General features: G+C 37.7%; 1 pseudogene across 1 annotated transcript; it reads right to left on the bottom strand.

Annotated features, from left to right (window-relative positions):
• Window positions 1-308: 308 nt before the first annotated feature.
• On the bottom strand, window positions 309-16355 carry LOC147476246 (uncharacterized; annotated as a pseudogene). The gene is made up of 5 exons (XR_015209756.1): window positions 16080-16355; window positions 2510-2768; window positions 1566-1670; window positions 1372-1470; window positions 309-1283 (listed from the first exon to the last, which is right to left on the bottom strand). The product of XR_015209756.1 is annotated as an uncharacterized LOC147476246 (transcript).
• Between the last annotated feature and the right edge of the window lie 1494 nt (window positions 16356-17849).

The following is a 17849-nucleotide window of genomic DNA, read 5'->3' as shown; positions in this document are numbered from 1 at the left end:
CCTGTATTCTACTCAGATATTGTAAGATTTAAGAATGGTTTTAGGTCTACATATTATCAACCTTACTAATAGGTTAGAGTGGTCTACCAATTTTCCAGAACCTCAGAGTATCAATTTTGGATTGTAACCAAGCTATATTTTCCAACTAAAAATATAATAAATAAGTAGCCAAACTACAGTAACTCATTACGTAGAGTGAGGATGTACCTTCAAACGATGCTTCCCAAGAGGAGGCTTTAATTCACAATATGTGGCTGGTAAAATCTTCTCGTCAGAAAAGACATTTAAAAGCATAATGAAATCACCTCCATGAGAACATAGCAGCCAAATTGTTAATGCTAATAAACATTCCAAAATAAAAAAACTAGTTTTGCAGCATAGGTTCAGTAAAAAGATGGTGATCCCTGATTGTAAATACAAACTACAGAAAAAGAACACAAATCAGGTTTCAGTTGATGGTGGATGCTTGCAATGAGCACAAAGCGGCTAATATCTCCATTACCATAAACTTAAGCAAAGTACATAACAATTTTAGAAAGCCAATATAAAATTCCCCGATTCACAAATTCAAGTCGGACACAACATTATGTTATACAAGACATCTGGTGTTACAGTGAACTAGTGAAGACATTTATCCTCAGTTAAATAAGCAAAAATTGTAATTGTCCTAAGCTAACATTTTATGGGGTTAATTTGTATTTCTCAGTTCATATAATTATAATTGATATTGTGCTCATAGAAAATTTCAGGTAAATGGGGTTATATAAGCATAACAATTTGCAAATCAATGAGGTAATTAAAGTAGGCATGAATAGTTAATTGAAAACCCATACCTTACTTGATTTCATTTTTACCCCACTTCATATGTCGGTTTCATTGCTTCTGATGCACGCTTTGGTGTCATTTCTTGGGAATTCACCTTCCTTAAAAACTTTAGCGTTTGGCAAACTACTCAGGCTTTGAACTATGATTATATTGTCAAGGAATTTTATGTTAATGTAGTGGGTGGAAGATTGAATATAACTTTCATATCGTCTCCTAATGCTTCGAATGCGTTTGCCTTTGTGAATGGGATTGAGCTTGTGTCTATGCATGATATCTACAATACTACCAATGGGGATGATAATAGTACCAATCTCTTGTATAATTCGCATTACTTCTTCAACGCTCTAGAGGTGTTGGTCACTATTTGCACCCTCATAATTTGTCTTGTCGACTTCCAATTCTTTGGGCAGGTTCTTCAGAAACCAAGGATGCTTTTTTACCTCTGGTAGGGTGATTCTCTATTATTGGAATTAACATCAAAATTGGTTAGACCTTCCATGACTGAAATATACGAATTGGATGCACAATTATTGGGGAGAAGCTCACTTTTGACGGGTTGGCAACAAAAATCCGGGAGAGGAGTTCCCTGCAACTTGAAGATACATGAAGATAGTCTAGTATGGAGTATTGAACATTCATTATTCTCTATTGAGCATATCACAAAAGACGAGATGATAGAATCCACTCCAAATTCAAGTATGCAGAAATGAAGCTGGTAGTGAGTCGTGAAAAGAACTCACCCTAATAGTCTTGCGGAAATTTCTAGGATCTTCTGGATCCTCAAATGGATATGCTCCTACCAACATTACATACATTGTCACACCACAGGACCAAACATCTGCTATCTGCAATTGCAGAGAAACTTAGGGTAGGAGCCATTAGTCCACTAGGGGGTGGTGAACCAAATTTGTGTACACATGCACGAGAAAGCACACTATTCATGAAACTATTAATGGGTTATAGATCACCAGTTCAAAATAAACAACTACTTTGTGGTATGGCCATGCACACGTGACTATATGTCTGCTACAGAAACAGATCAATATTAATGATGTGTAACGACAGTACCATAATAAGAAAAATCACGCACTAACAAGAGCCTATTTTGCAAACACATCAGTTGCTTCGAACATATATTGTTAGCTGATATTAGGTACATGCAAAGTAGCAGGTGCTTCTCTAATTTTGTTCTAAGCTCATGGACCGGCAAAAACACATGATCCTTAACAAGTGCCAACTTGTCCCTATGCTTTAGAAAAGGCACAAGTAAAATTTAAAATCAAGAGGTAGCTCTTTCTTGATGATACTTTGTAAGGCATTCACATTTAAGATATTTGTAAATGAAAGTCATCACAGGCAGTTTGTGAAATAAAAAACAAACTTCCCATGATTCATAGTTATTTACACTAACTAAAATGTCAATGTGGTAACAAAAAACAGTATCACCAAAACTCATGAGTAATTTAATAATGTTGTGTTATGTGCAACCGTGAGTGTGTAGCCTGATATGTTTTTCCATTTTCCTTCTTTTTCCTTTTCTCATATTTGGGTCAACACTAACGGCGTGTTGATGGTGTTCGGACCAATAATCGGATAGCTTTGTGTAATAAGGCAGCCTGAGGTGCGATAGAAGACAACCGCCTAGATTTCACTAGGCCAACTTCACAATTGAGCAAAAAATTACCTTTCCATCATACTCTTTCCGCGATTTAACTTCGGGGCAATATACACCGGTTTTCCAACTGTTGATTTAGGTTGTGAGTGCAATATGCCAGACTGTGATGAAAAAAAATGTAATTATCATAAATTGGTTGGGAACCACAAAACCTAGAAATCATTTGTTACCAACCTTTGAATAACAAAAATCGCATATCTTAAGACGTGGAGTTGTACTTCTATCCAAAAGTGTATTCTCCAAGCTTCTGGTCCCTATGACAAATTTCCTGCAAGCAAAAACATTAGGAGATATCACCACAATTAAAAATAGTATCATTGGCCAGACACAGCCTTTCATTATTGATAATAGTACCAATCTCGAGAATCGGCTTAATGTGGGTGGCAATCAGATTTCAACGACTGGCGATACTGGAATGTTTTGGACTTGGGCAAATTTCAGATTTCAATGAAGAAAGAGTCACGAGAGATCGTGCGATTCACCTTGTTTTTTTGTTTGTTTTGTTTCTTCTTTTTTTTTTTCCTTTTGTGAACTGTTTCTTAGAGGCACGAACCTGCAAGTGTTTGAAGAAAGTGGGTCGGGAGATTGAACGTGGGCTTCATAGTAGTTTTTTAGTGTAGTTGTGGGGGGTAGGACTAAAAAATTAGAATTTGGTCTTCTATTTATGACTATCACGTAAAGTCAGTCCGGGAACATGTAACTACTTTAGTGAAATAGTCTCAAATAGTTCTACACACATATACACCTTCTTTAGAAAAAAAACTATTTGTGACTGTTTCGAAAATGAACGTCACCAAAAACTTTTTAAAACAGTCACAAAAACCATTTTCTGCCATTTGTGACCGTTTCGAACATAACAGTCACAAATAACATTTTAAAACAGTCACAAAAAGCCTTTTTTCTACTAGTGCGCGCCCTACCTTTTTAAGTATTGTGCGGATAAGATTATTCGTCCTTGTATTCCCCAGTGGGAATATAATGAGGTTCTATCCTTCTGCCATGGCAAAGAGTGTGGTGGCCATTTTAGTGGTATGAAAATGGCAGCTAAAATTCTACAATGTGGTTTTTATTGGCATACTATTTTTAAAGATGCACAAGTTCATTGCAAGACGTGTGTTCATTGCCAACAACTTGGGCGTATCACTAAACGTAATATGATGCCTTTAAATCCCATTATGGTAGTGGAAATTTATGATGTATGGGGCATTGATTTCATGGGTCCTTTTCTTATTTCCCACAATTTTATTTATATTCTTGTTGTCGTGGACTATGTTTCCAAATGGATAGAGGTTATGGCTTGTCGTAGCAATGACCATAAGACAGTTGCGTTTTTTGTTAAAGAATACATTTTCTGTCATTTTGGCATCCCTAAAGCCATCATCAGTGATGGCAGAACGCATTTTTGCAATAGAGTTGTTGCTTCTTGATAAGAGCCCAAAACTGTAGTTTTAACCCCTTAACAATCGTACTTTTAGACCAATTATGTGAATAATAAGTAAGAGTTAATACTGATTACGTGTTTTTATGCATTTCAGGTTTCAAAGTCCATTATGTGCAGAAATGTGCCACTTTAGCGAGATAAAGGAGCAAAGGTCGGTTGCTAAGGAGTTCTGTGATTAAAGGCCAATTTTTAAGAAGACAAAGCCTCTGTAAAGCCCGGTCAAAAGATGAAAAGTCAAAGTCCACGCGGGCAGAAACAGTGCACAAAGTCAACAGAACTTCCGAAGACCATATCTTTGGACTCAGACCTCAGAATTGAGCTTACCTTATGTCAAAACGACCGTCTCAGAAAGAGCTTTCCAATGGTCCAAGCCTAGGCCCAATCAGAGGAGCAGAAGTGGACGAAAAGTCTATCGAAGTCAACTGCAGCTGAAGAGGCCTTTTTGGACTGAAAGTATTGGGTTTTGGGCCTGATTCTCTGGCCCGAAACATAGATCCAAGCCCATGCACGATTTTTGGATCTGAACATATAAAAACCAAAGCTTAGCTCTTTGTTAATGGTAGATAGTTAGGTTAGAAAATAAATTAGGTTAGGATAAGAAAAGTAGTCATTAAACCTTAGTTCTGGATCCAGTTTTTTACATTTATTGAATTAGTAGTTTATAATCATATTTAGTTTTTAGAATAAAGTATTAGTTCTTCATTTCAATTTGGATTATTGCTTAAATTCTTATTTAGATTTAGTTGTCTTAAATTCATAATTAGTTATTCACAATCTTAGTTCTAAATTAGTTTTAATTTCAGTTTAATTTAATTATGTCTTATTGTTATTATTGTTCTTGTGTTGGGAATGGTAGTATAGAAATTTCACATCAAATCATTACTCTCACCATTGTTCCTTTTGGGTTTGATTAGTTGAATTTGTCTAAGTTTTGAGAGTTAAGAGTGGAACGAATCCTGACTCTCTTATATTACTTCGTTATTGAGAGTAGGAATATTGATATAAACACGTATTTACGTAAATTGATTATTTGTGTTTACGCATAGATAGTTAGAATACGTAAAATCATTTTTATGTTTATCAAATGACGCCGCTGCCATCTTAATCTCGTTCAAGACAAGAATTCAATTGCTTGAATCCAAGGGGCAATCCCCCATTCTCTACCCACCCACCCTTTTAATTTTTCATTCTTATTTCTTGAATTTTCGGAACTGTTCACTGTTTTAGGCATAGGGGCTGCAGATTCACAGAGAAAAACACTGCTGTGAAGGTATTTCTAAATTTTCAAATATTCTGAAAATTTTTATACATAATATATATTGTGTTGTTGATTTACTACAATATTGTTAGATTTTTTAAACTGGGTTTACCTTGTGAAAAAAATACGATATTTACAGTGCTGCATTTCAGTTTTCACACCATATGTTCTTGAAAAACAGACGAGTAAGGTTACTTAGGGAGTTCTAAAAATTCTATAATTTTTACAGGAGTATCTATCCTAAGTCAGGAGTTTGTAGTAAAAATTTGACGAGTTTTTATTTGTTTTGGCCTCCTAAATAGTAGAGTGTTTCCAATGTGTTTCTGCAGTGTTGGAAACACTTAATATCTGGAACACCAGCCGATAAGGAGAGGTTGTAGAACTCCAATTGCTTTAAAGTTTTTACAGGAAAACGTAGGATCTGTCAGGAGTATCCAGTAAAAATTTGGAAATTTTTGGCTTTTCTTTGATGGGTTAACCATTCGGTTGTTTGTATTGTGTCCGAAAACTATTTCGCAAACTTTGCAGGGCAGTAGAGGGACTTTCATAGCTCCGATTGATCTGAAATTTTACAAGCTACTTTATAGACGTCTTACCAAATTACTATAAAAATTTCAAATTTTTTGGAGTACGATAAAAGGCCTAAAACTCGAAAACCCTGAAGCGCGACCCGCGCCCAAAACACTGGACATTCGAAAACCCTGAGCGCACCTGCGCCCAAACAGAGGGCACCCGCGCCCTCGAAGGAAAATTCAGCGTGAACAGCCCAATTTTCACAGGTTAGGTCGAATTTCTATTTCTTCAAGTTACTCAGTGTTTCTAACTTGTTAAATACACAGTGATCGCGTATACAAGACGCTATTCAAACGCGTAGCAAGGAGGCATTTAGGGTACTCCTTCTTCCACTCCTCGCCTCTTCTGTCAGAGGAGTTTTAATTCTAGTATAATCAGGCTTGTTTTTCGTAGAAATAGATACAACACACCTATCTAGAATTTCACACACTACACTTACATCAATGGCTAAAGAACAAGAGACTCATCTCTCTGATTTTTATAAAGCCCTAAACGATGGCCCTAAGTCGTGCATCGTTCTTGCAGACCTAGTGGGGGATTTTTGAATCCCCCCTAATATATTTAACTTGTTACTGGTTTTTCATGGTTTAGACCACGAGAAGCCTTACCAGCACATGCATAGGATAGACTAAGTTCTCACTACATTCCATCATCCTAGCGTAAGTCCAGATCAAGTTAAACTTAGGGTGTTTCCTTTCACCCTAGCCGACAAGGCGGCGTCTTGGTTAACTGCCCAAATGCCAAACTCTGTGGACTCATGGGCTCAACTTGTTTAATTGTTCATATAACAGTTTTACCCCACCATCGAAGAGCCGGATGAAATGCTTCACGGGATTCATTTCTTCCACTATAATCCTCATGAATCCTTTTTAGGAGGGCACGGAATCATTTCAACGATCTTCTCATTGAATGCCCGCATCATAATCTTGCGAAAGACACGCTTGTTTGTGCTTTCTTCAAGGGGCTTTCACATTATCATAAGGAGGTTCTAGATATCATGACTGGGGGTAGTTTTCTTAGTAAAGGAGCCTTGGAGGCTTATAAATTCTTAGAAGATCAATCTTAGAAGAACAACAATTGGGGAGGAAACGATTCCTCCCGCTCCTCTCCTTCTTCTCTTGAGGTTAAACATGATCCCGAGCTTAAAACTCTTATCGATGCCCTCACTAAAAGGTAGATGCCATCTCGTTCAACAACAACCCACTCCGGTCATGAACATTAACTCTACTTGGTTGTAATATGCATTTGTAGTCTTGAGCATTCGAATTCTATTGTCCTCTTGTCTATGCACAAACACCACCACAACCATCACACTTCAACCCAGTTAACTCAACATCAAGGACAAGGGAACTTAGGTGACCAGAATAGAGGTTTAGTACCCATAACCCCAGAACTATCAACATCAAGACATGAGCGCCAACAAGCTTTAATTCCAATATAACCATCTACGGACAAAGTAGTAGTGACCTTGTTGGAGAAACAAAATCAAATTATGCAACAAAACTCCAAGTTGATGAAAGATCAAAGATAATCAAAACTCTAATATGATGAAACAAAGCGATGCAAATGATGCGTCTTTGTGCCAAAAGGTTATTGACATGTCTTCTAACCAAAATAATAACCAAACCGGCGTGTTTCCAAGTCAAGCGATTGCCTAATCCTAAGTTAACAAACACCGCCCGAAATAAAAAGTATCGATGTAATGGTAATATAAACCAAGGGGACCTACTGGTGATCACTACCCTTCGTTCGGGGAGAGTAGTTGATAACCAAGTGACTATGCCTAAAGATCACCCCCAAACTATAAATGATACCATACCAAATCTTGTCATAGAAATTGAAGACCTACACTGTAGTGGTTCCAATATGGAAACCTAGTTGGAAAGTGATAAAAGATAAAGCAACGGTTAACAAATATGTTCCCCCTCATATTTGGTATAGGGATAAAACACCACATGAACAATTAGATTTTCTTGTAGAAGGTGAAATTAAGTCTATTGAGAGTTTTGTATATCACATTAGTGCTTCCGACGATGTCGTCCCTACACTAGTACATATCCCTCTTATGGAAGAAGACAAAGATCACAATTTTGTCTCTTTGAACATAACTGAACTAGAGAAAGAATTTTCAACCCCGCTTCCGACCATAGAAGAGATGGACTAAACCTCACAATAGGCGAGATAGATGAATTCCTCAAAGATGGAGATGAATACCATAATTATATGGATCACGAACAACCTAGATGAGGAATTCGACGAGTTTCTAAGAGCCTGTGATGATCCACCTTCTCAAGCACTACCTAGAGCACCACCCTACCACCATCCACCTGAGTTAATCCCTCATAAAATCCAATCATTCTTCCCACCCTTTTCTTCTAACACTTATCCACATTCCAAGTATTTTCCAAAACCATTCATTTACTCACGATCATTCACTTGGACACCTTCTTATTCAACTAAGTTGCGTCGTAGAAAGTTTTGGAGCTTGATTATGTTTGGTGGTGCATTCCATGTTAACTATTTATAGAAAGATCCACAATTGTTTAGATTATTGATATATGGGAAACTGCATGTAAATACATATATATCACTTTAAGTCTAGGGAATCTGACTTTAAAAGACCCACGTTTTAAAACAAATTTTTACAAACCTGTTTTCAAAGATTTGTTTGGGGGTGGGGTGTTTGGTTTTTCCATGCTTGATCATTAAACTTCCTATTCTTATCCCCACCTCGCTCTCTTTAAGAGTAGCTAGATTTCTCCTTGTTTGTTGTTTTGATGTTGTTATTTTTTATTATTTTTAGTAGATAGGATGTTACGTTGTTAAATTCCGTAGTTAACTTTGAATTTGGTAGTTAAATGTTGTTTGAATTTCAATTTTAATATAATGTTGTTCTTTTCAAATTGTGTATGGATTTTATTGTTAATCCCACCTTCCCGAATTGTTTGGGGGTGGTATTATTTATTCTATCATGATTTGTAGAAGATCCTCCATTTTAGAGTTTGTTTTGGAGTGAAGGTTGAGAATATTGTCGTAATTGGCATACCTATGATTAGATGTGGTGGTAGGATGAAATCTAAGAGAGTTTAGAAGTTACTAGTCTAAATCCAGTATAAAAGATATTAGGGTTGTTATAGAATCAAGAATATGAGTTGTTTCCGTTTTCGGGTTCGGAAATTTTATTGTTTCGGAAATTGCCTTAAAGATTTTTGGCAACCTACCGATTCGTTTTAACAATTCAAAACCTATAAAAACTTCATTCATTCTACACTCACAAGCCACACTACACCTAACTTCCATCTCTCACCTTTCACTCCCACGTTTCCCGTTGTTCTTCACCATTTTCACAAATTAGCACCTCGGGCGCTTTTGCTTCTAGCCATTTTCTGAAATTTTACATTGAGCGCACATGCGCCCAAGTTGAGCGTGACTCGCGCCCAAAACACTGTAAGTCAAAAACACCTGAGGCGCACCTACGCCCAAGTGGAGCGCACCTGCGCCCTAACTTCCGTAGACCTGGAAATTTCCAGTTTTCTGCGGGTTGTTCCCGGGTGATTTGCAGCTATTCCAGAGCATAGTTTTGAGATGACATCTCCTACAATAATACAGGAACAGTCTTTCGAAGATTTGTTTCAAAGCACTACTTATGGTGCTTGGTTTCGCGAGGTGATCACACACGTAGGTTGGGAACCGCTTATGGTTCTTGCTAGCATTTGTTCTTGGACTTGCCATGCCCGCTGAAATACAAGACCCATGATGCTATTGGGTAGATAATATGCATGCCTACACTTATGACTTTTTGCATGAGGCTTATGGGGCAGGCATTTTCCGTATCGAGGACCAAGGGGAATATAACGTCGCCCTTGGTAGCCTGTCCATGAACATAGGAACTGTTATGTTTTGGATCATGCTAAACATTTTAGGGGAATGGCATTTTTTTTCTTCTGTGAATGATGCCACTTGCAGCGTCTTCCTTGCTTTAGCCACGGGACGTATGTGCCATGACCTTCCCAGAACCTTGATGTCTAGTTTAGCACGAGCCCATAGCATGAGGCATAAGTATCTTCTTATGCCTGTTTTAGTTTGCCGTATTACGCTATGTTTCTTCCCTATTTTTTGTGCCCGTTTCACGGATTGGGTTGGGGTCGAAATTGTGAGACCCACCAATTGTATTATCCGATCTTTTCGTGCAATGACTTGGCAAGGGTGGAGGATACAACCTCATCAGGTTGCACCTTACACCCCATCCGACCAAGTGGTGCTTAATAGGTTAGCAATCATAGATGATAAATGGCGTGAAGCATGGCAAATTATCATGGCATGGAAGGACGCGAAGGAACCTCACTTCTTTATAGAAGAGGAGGATGGCGAGTAAACGCTGGAGTACGTGGAGGTAAGTTTTTAGTTTCAGTTAGTGTCTGCTTATGTCCCAAACAATTTATTTCTTGTTAACCCCATAATGGATGGAACTCTTATAGAGTTACGTCAGTTTTCTTTTCTATATTAGTATGTTATAACCTTGTTTTGCAGATGTTCCAGAATTTCACGCGTTTCCATGGTATTTTTCCTACCCTCTCTATTTAAATACTTTGAGGACAAAGCATGTTTCTTGTTTGGGGGTGGGCATAGAAACACGTGTAATTAAGGCATCTGTTAGGATATAGATATGTATAATATGCACTTGTTTTCTAGTTAAAAATTAAAAATTTCAAAAATATAAATAAATAAGTTTATGTTATACACTTAGGAATATTGGTATTGTTTCTTTCTCTATGCTCTTAATAATCTAGAAGTCTCACGTAGCTTTTGCATTAGAATAGTTTTTAGAAACTTAGGTTAATATGTAGGTAATAATCTTTGCATCTATCTATAAATATATTACATGAGTATCTATGATTGTTTGGCAGTAAGTTTCTGAAATCTAGGCTAGAGTACTTATTCTACAAATCCTGTGAGAATACAGTCTAAAGCCTTATAAGAGTGAAACATTTGAGAAATGACACAAGGGAGAAGTATATTCCGAATAGAGAAATCACACGTCCACTTGCTTGACCACTATACCATGTCCTAAGAGAGAATTTAGGCCCTTTTTGGATCGATATAGCTAGAAATTCTGACCTAAGTATATTTTCCGCTTAGTAAGCCTAATCGAGCCTTTCTTTAGCCTTCCATAAACCACAATTCCTTTACCCTGTTACAAAAAAAAAAAAAAAAAAAATTCAACTTACCCAATCTAGAATAAGTCCGAGAATAGAATGAGTGAAGAAAGAAGAAGAGAAAACACGTGTAAACAAAAATTAGTTAGTTGCTTGAGAAAAGAAAAGAAGTTTCCATCCAGGAAAAAAAAAAAAAATAGAAATAAATAAAAACTCCAAAAAATAGAATAAAAGGGAGTCAAAAGCCAAAGAAAATAAAAAGAAAAATATGGTTAAGGATGGAAACAAAGTATAGAAGCAAAAGAAAATAACAAGGTTTTTTCTAAGTTACATAATATGAAGACTCTATTATCTCAGACTTATCCTTTTGAATATCCATTTCCTTCCTTCTTAAACCATCTCCTAATCCCCGTAACACCTAATAAAGACCTCTAGCTTAATTAGGAATAGGTTAGTGTGATAGTAAGTGGCAGATGTGTTTGATCGACTCCGGCTTTCTTGTTTGTCATTGAGATTGTAAGGTAAAAGTGTGCCCATCGCATTAATCGGAGTAGCGAAACTTGAGCGGGAAAAATCAGAGTGGTTTTGTCTTGACATTTATGTGAGGACCTACTTAAGGGGGACGCTATTCGAAGTTTTCAGAAACTTAACCGCTAGGCATTTCATAGTATTACTCATAGTATATATATATTTGTATCATATATGATTGATTATTATGCATATATTAGTTTAGGTTTTTGACTTGGTTATTCTTATTCAATTGCTAGTGAGATGTATAGATAGTTGAGACATGAATGAGGAAACAATAGTTTTATTTCTTAGTCGTTGTAATATAGATGAAGTTTGTGAGTACCTTCACTGGAAAACTCTCACGAGGCTATAACTAATCCACTAGGGAATTCCTAGTGGTTTAAGGCCTTGTTGCATATGGTCAATGCAATCGCACTCAGCGAAACGAGAGTAGTTAGAACTCCATTTTTGGTCACTTATTCTAATTTCTCATATTTGTTTGAGGACAAGCAAAATGTTGTTTGGGGGTGGTTTGATAAGAGCCCAAAACTGTAGTTTTAACCCCTTAACAATCGTACTTTTAGACCAATTATGTGAATAATAAGTAAGAGTTAATACTGATTACGTGTTTTTATGCATTTCAGGCTTCAAAGTCCATTATGTGCAGAAATGTGCCACTTTAGCGAGATAAATGAGCAAAGGTCGGTTGCTAAGGAGTTCTGTAATTAAAGGCTAATTTTCAAGAAGACAAAGCCTCTGTAATGCCCGGTCAAAAGATGAAAAGTCAAAGTCCACGCGGGCAGAAATAGTGCACAAAGTCAACAGAACTTCCGAAGACCATATCTTTGGACTCAGACCTCGGAATTGGGCCTACCTTACGTCAAAACGACCGGCTCGGAAAGAGCTTTTCAATGGTCCAAGCCTTGGCCCAATCAGAGGAGCAGAAGTGGACGAAAAGTCTGTCGAAGTCAACTACAGCTGAAGAGGCCTTTTTGGACTGAAAGTATTGGGTTTTGGGCCTGATTCTCTGGCCCGAAACATGGATCCAAGCCCATGCACGATTTTTGGATCTGAACATATAAAAACTAAAGCTTAGCTCTTTGTTAATGGTAGATAGTTAGGTTAGAAAATAAATTAGGTTAGGATAAGAAAATTAGCCATTAAACCTTAGTTCTGGATCTAGTTTTTTACATTCATTGAATTAGTAGTTTAGAATCATATTTAGTTTTTAGAATAAAGTATTAGTTCTTCATTTCAATTTAGATTATTGCTTAAATTCTTATTTAGATTTAGTTGTCTTAAATTCATAATTAGTTATTCACAATCTTAGTTCTAAATTAGTTTTAATTTCAGTTTAATTTAATTATGTCTTATTGTTATTATTGTTCTTGTGTTGGGAATGGTAGTATAGAAATTTAACATCACACATTACTCTCACATTGTTCTTTGTGTCGAGTAGTTGAATTCTAATTAAGTCTTGAGGGTTTAAGAGTGGAACGAATCCTGACTCTCTTATATTACTTCGTTATTGAGAGTAGGAATCTTGATATAAACACGTATTTACATAAATTGATTATTTGTGTTTACGCATAGATAGTTAGAATACGTAAAATCACTTTTATCACTTCTTTAGTTAAGAAGTACGGAGTTACCCATAAGGTGGCAACTCCTTATCATCTACAAACTAGTGGCAAAGTAGAAGTCTCTAATAGGGAAATTAAAAAAAATTTAGAAACGACAGTAAATCCTGATTGGAAAGATTGGTCTAAGCATCTAACAGATGCCTTATAGGCGTATCGGATAGTGTATGAACCCATGTCATACCTTTTAATGTTACATGTCTCCCTCTTCCATTTATCCTCAAAGAAGAGACATACTCCTTGTGTTAACCTTTTTCTACCTTTTAATCTTACATGTCTCCACTCCTCGGTTTCCTCTCGAAGAGGAGAAATCTCACCATTTTCTGATCAGCTGAACCCATCCGGGCAGCCTACGTACCCCCGGGGGGAATCAAGCTGTGTCATAGTTCTCTTTCCTCCCCCCTTCTCCTTCCTCCTTTTCTTCCTTTTAGGTCAAAGTCTTTGGACCTTCTAATCTTGGGCCCATCCATTGGGCCAAATACCATACAAGGTCCACTTCTCTCTCCTTTCCTTTTTTATCTCAGTGTTGTACTCTTGGCCCCCTACATGTGATTTCAGTGGTCATGAATATGGCTCACATAAATGCCCCATCTTGGGTCCGTCGATAAAGACGACAGACCCGAGAAGACCTTGACCTGCAATGCCCCCAAAACTCAAACAAATATACCTAAGATACTTGACTTTTCTAGAAAAATTTCGGCAGCATCTCCTTTTTATTTTCAACATTTCATAAACATAATAAAAATAATAACCTGAAAATTTAATAAGGATACATCCAAACCAAATATAAAACCTCATATCTCAGTTGTAAACTCAACTACTAAAGATATACTGACTCATAGAACTAGCTACTTAACCATCTCGACCAATGCCAGTTAAATTAAGTAACCAATCCTCGAATAAGTCGAAACTATAAGCATACAAACAACTTTCTAGAAACCATAATATAGACTTTTATAATGCAACTAACATACATACATCTCCACGTTACCAGAACAACCTCAACAAAACCGTATAACCCTACATGTTCCAAATACACACATAAACAAAGGATTGTTGAATGCCATATCGCTAGAGTACCAAATTAATACCGACTAAGCAAACTAAACAAATAAATATATCTCTAATATGGCAACCGGGTGGATGCAATATGACTAGAAATAACGATACCTATAGCAATAAATATTTAATTTATAGTATCACCCACTATCCTTGCAATTCCCGCATCTGCCTATTTGTAACCAAATGACATATGTAAGGGTCCAATATTAAACATATCCCCCAGATCACACCAAGCACGCTCTAACATATACATATGGTTGGGAAATAACACAACAATCAAACATTATAAACATAGAACTCTACGGGGTGGGTATCTACGTAGGGAAGCCACCCTGCATCGCCGCTTCCCTTTCAAAGATCAAGCCATAGGTAGTTCTTCCATCTCAAACTAATACACAAGGCTACCAAACTCAAAATATACTAGGTCCCATGCGTATTCAACGCCAAGAATAAAATTTAACAGTAGTCATGCACAAACTAAAACCCTAGCTATAAAAACCATAAACAACGAGCTATAAACTCCTGTACAAACCACACCATTAGAATATGAAACAGGATGATTAATAAACCGTAATAAATAACGCATCACCTATACAGCCACCACTTAACTCCAACACTTGGTCGTACCATCCAAATTGATTTTAGTGGTTACCTACATGCATTACAAACATGTCACACACCATATTGATAATGATAAAACAAGGCCCAAAAACTCAAATTTGGGGTTTACATGACCTCTCCTGTACTCGTACTTGAACTCTAAACCTTCGTCGAACCATATGACTTGATCCCATGTTTTTTATGTGTATTCCTCTAACACCCCCAAGTTGCTTCCGCGAATGGCTCATCCCCCCCACGATCTTCAACAGTTGGGGGTAGCTCCATTTGCCCCAAATTGAATTAGGACCTCATCGTCCGCAAAGGGCTCATCCCCACCACTGCCATAGAGAGGTTGAGGGCAGCTCAGTTTGCCCCCAAGTTGAATTCGGACCTCATCGTCCACGAAGGGCTCATCCCCCCAGCTACCATGGAGAGGTTGGGGGCAGCTTAGTTTGCCCCCAAGTTGAATTTGGACCTCATCCTCTACGAAGGGCTAATCCCCCTCCCCTCCCAGGATGTTAGGGGTAGCTCAGTTTGCCCCCAAGTTGAATTCAAAACTTATCGTCCGTGAAGGGCTCATCCCCCCCCCCCACTGCCTTGGAGATGTTGGGGACAGCTCAGTTTGCCCCCAAGTTGTATTCGGACGCCATCATCCGCGAATGGATCATCCCCGCCCCCCGCTGCCTTAGAGATGTTGGGGGCAGCTCAATTTGCCCCCAGGTTGAATTCGGACCTCATCGTCCGCGAAGGGCTCATCCCCCCTGCTGCCTTGGACATGTTGGGGGCAGCTCAACTTGCCCCCAAGTTGAATTCGAACATCATCGTCCGCGAAAGGCTCATCCCCCCCACTGTCCTAAAGAGGTTGAGGGCAGCTCAGTTTGCCCCCAAATTGAGTTCGGACCTCATGCCTATCAACAGATGTATAATCTGTGAAAAAGGAAAAAGAACACAAACGTAATACAAACCGAAAACTATATACGGTTAGAATAATGGTGCTAACCTCATCCATTTACTGCCGCACTTCCACAGCCCGCACACCCTAAAAAGCATAGGAGCTAAGCATTGCAATCTACAATCCAAAAGTTCACAACTCTATTAAAAAACCAAAATCTCCTGTTCCTGCATTCTCATTAGCAACATCTCAGCCCGGTTCATCTTGTTCTCCTTGCAATAACCACTGATCATTGTAGTGTACGTATGTACATTAGGTTTGTAACTATCACTTCGCACAAGCTTCAAAAATAGCCTAAATGCCTTCTCTGTCCATCCTTTCTTGCAAATCCCATTGATCAATGTCGTGTGCATATATATAAACATTTGGATTCCAACCTTTCCTTACCATTTCCTTCAAAACTTCAAAAGCTTGCTTAATACTACCCCACTTGCACAACCCATTCGCTAAAGCAGTGTAGTTGATCACGTTAGGTGGATAGCCTTTCTCAACCATCTTCTCAAAAAGCCCAAACACCTTACCAGTACAACCCCTCTTACAAAAAAAATCAACAACCATAGTACACTCCCCATTATCCAAAAAATAGACTTTCTCGAACATCGCCTTCAACCATCTTTCAACCTCCGAAACACCACTTCCGGCTCTACAATGCCCACCGATCATTGCGTTAAAACTACAAGAATTAGGAGAAACACCTCTCTTAAACATAGTATTCCACGTCACAATATTTTTGCAAGACATTGACTTAAATAGTAATACTGAACTTTTCATGCACCCATATCTTATATACATGTCCATCATGGCATTGCCAATAGTAAGATGTGAATCAAAACCCTTGGAACATCAATAACCATGGATAATAGTCCCTTGTTTCACAGATCCTAGTTCACCACATGATTGGAACAACATTAACATCGTGATTGAATCAGGAAACACCTGAAAACGAAGCATTTCAACGAAGAGATCTAATCCCCTGTGAGCAGTGTGGTTATGACTGTATCCAGAAATCACTACATTCCATATAGAAGCAGTTGGTTTTCTACTGCTAGTGAACAAGAAGGTGGCAGCATTGATATCCAAACATTTCCCATACGCATCAACCATTGATGTAGCCAAAACTACATCACTATCCAAATCAAGACCTTTCTTTATTATGATTGAGTGAAACAACTAAATCATCTGCATATCGGCTAATCTTGCACATGCAGGGATCACATTAGCAATAGTGATAGAATCAGGTTTCACATCCCATAGCATTCGCTGAAAGAGAAAAACTGCCTCCAAGTCACATCCATTTTGTGAATACCCTGTAAGTAAGGAATTCCATGAAACTAGACTTCTTCCATGTAATTCTTCCTCAAATATAATTTTGGCACACTCAACTTCCCCACATTTTGAGTTCATATCAATGATGGAAGTACCCAAGCGAAAATCTAATACTAGTCCAGAATGAACTAAATGTCCATGAATACTCTTTCCCATATCAAGATCTTGAGCTTGTCCACAAGCCAATAACAGACCCAAGAATGTAACTCGACTCAGTACCAAATCTCTCTCCTTCATTTACAAAAAAAAAGTCATATACTTCAATCTAATTCCCATTATGTGCAAAACCAGTGATCATTGAATTCCAAAAAACTAAATCTCTCTTAGGCATGTCCTAAAAAACTAGACGCCCAAGATTCAATCTCCCTAACTTAGTGTACATAGACATCAACAAATTAACAACACGAAGATTCCAACCAAACCCATTTCAATGTAAAAAGTCATTAATCAGAGCCCCATTCTCAAGACTTTTCATTTCAGTACACGCCGTAATGGCATACAATGAAAAATCATTAGTATTCAGTATAAATCCTAACTTTACCATTCTATGAAAAACAGTCAACACTTTCTCATAAAACCCATTAGACCCAAAACTAAAAATCAAAAAATTAAGTGATATCTTATCTCTGTCAAACATTTCATCAAACAGTAAGTAAACATCAAAAACTCTACCAAGCTTACTATACATAGAAACAAGAGAATGACTATTAACAACCCAATCACCAAACCCACACTTAACTATATACCCATGTATACTAAACCCAACATTTGAAGTGTTAAGGTTAACGCAAGACTTAAAAAGTGAAGGAAATAGGAAAGGGTCAGCGGGTT

Source organism: Coptis chinensis, chromosome 9 (genome assembly GCF_015680905.1).
Source record: "Coptis chinensis isolate HL-2020 chromosome 9, ASM1568090v1, whole genome shotgun sequence".
NCBI classification, from domain to species: Eukaryota; Viridiplantae; Streptophyta; class Magnoliopsida; order Ranunculales; family Ranunculaceae; genus Coptis; species Coptis chinensis.
Note: the sequence above shows the minus strand (reverse complement) of the source record. Positions and strands in the feature narration are given on the sequence as shown.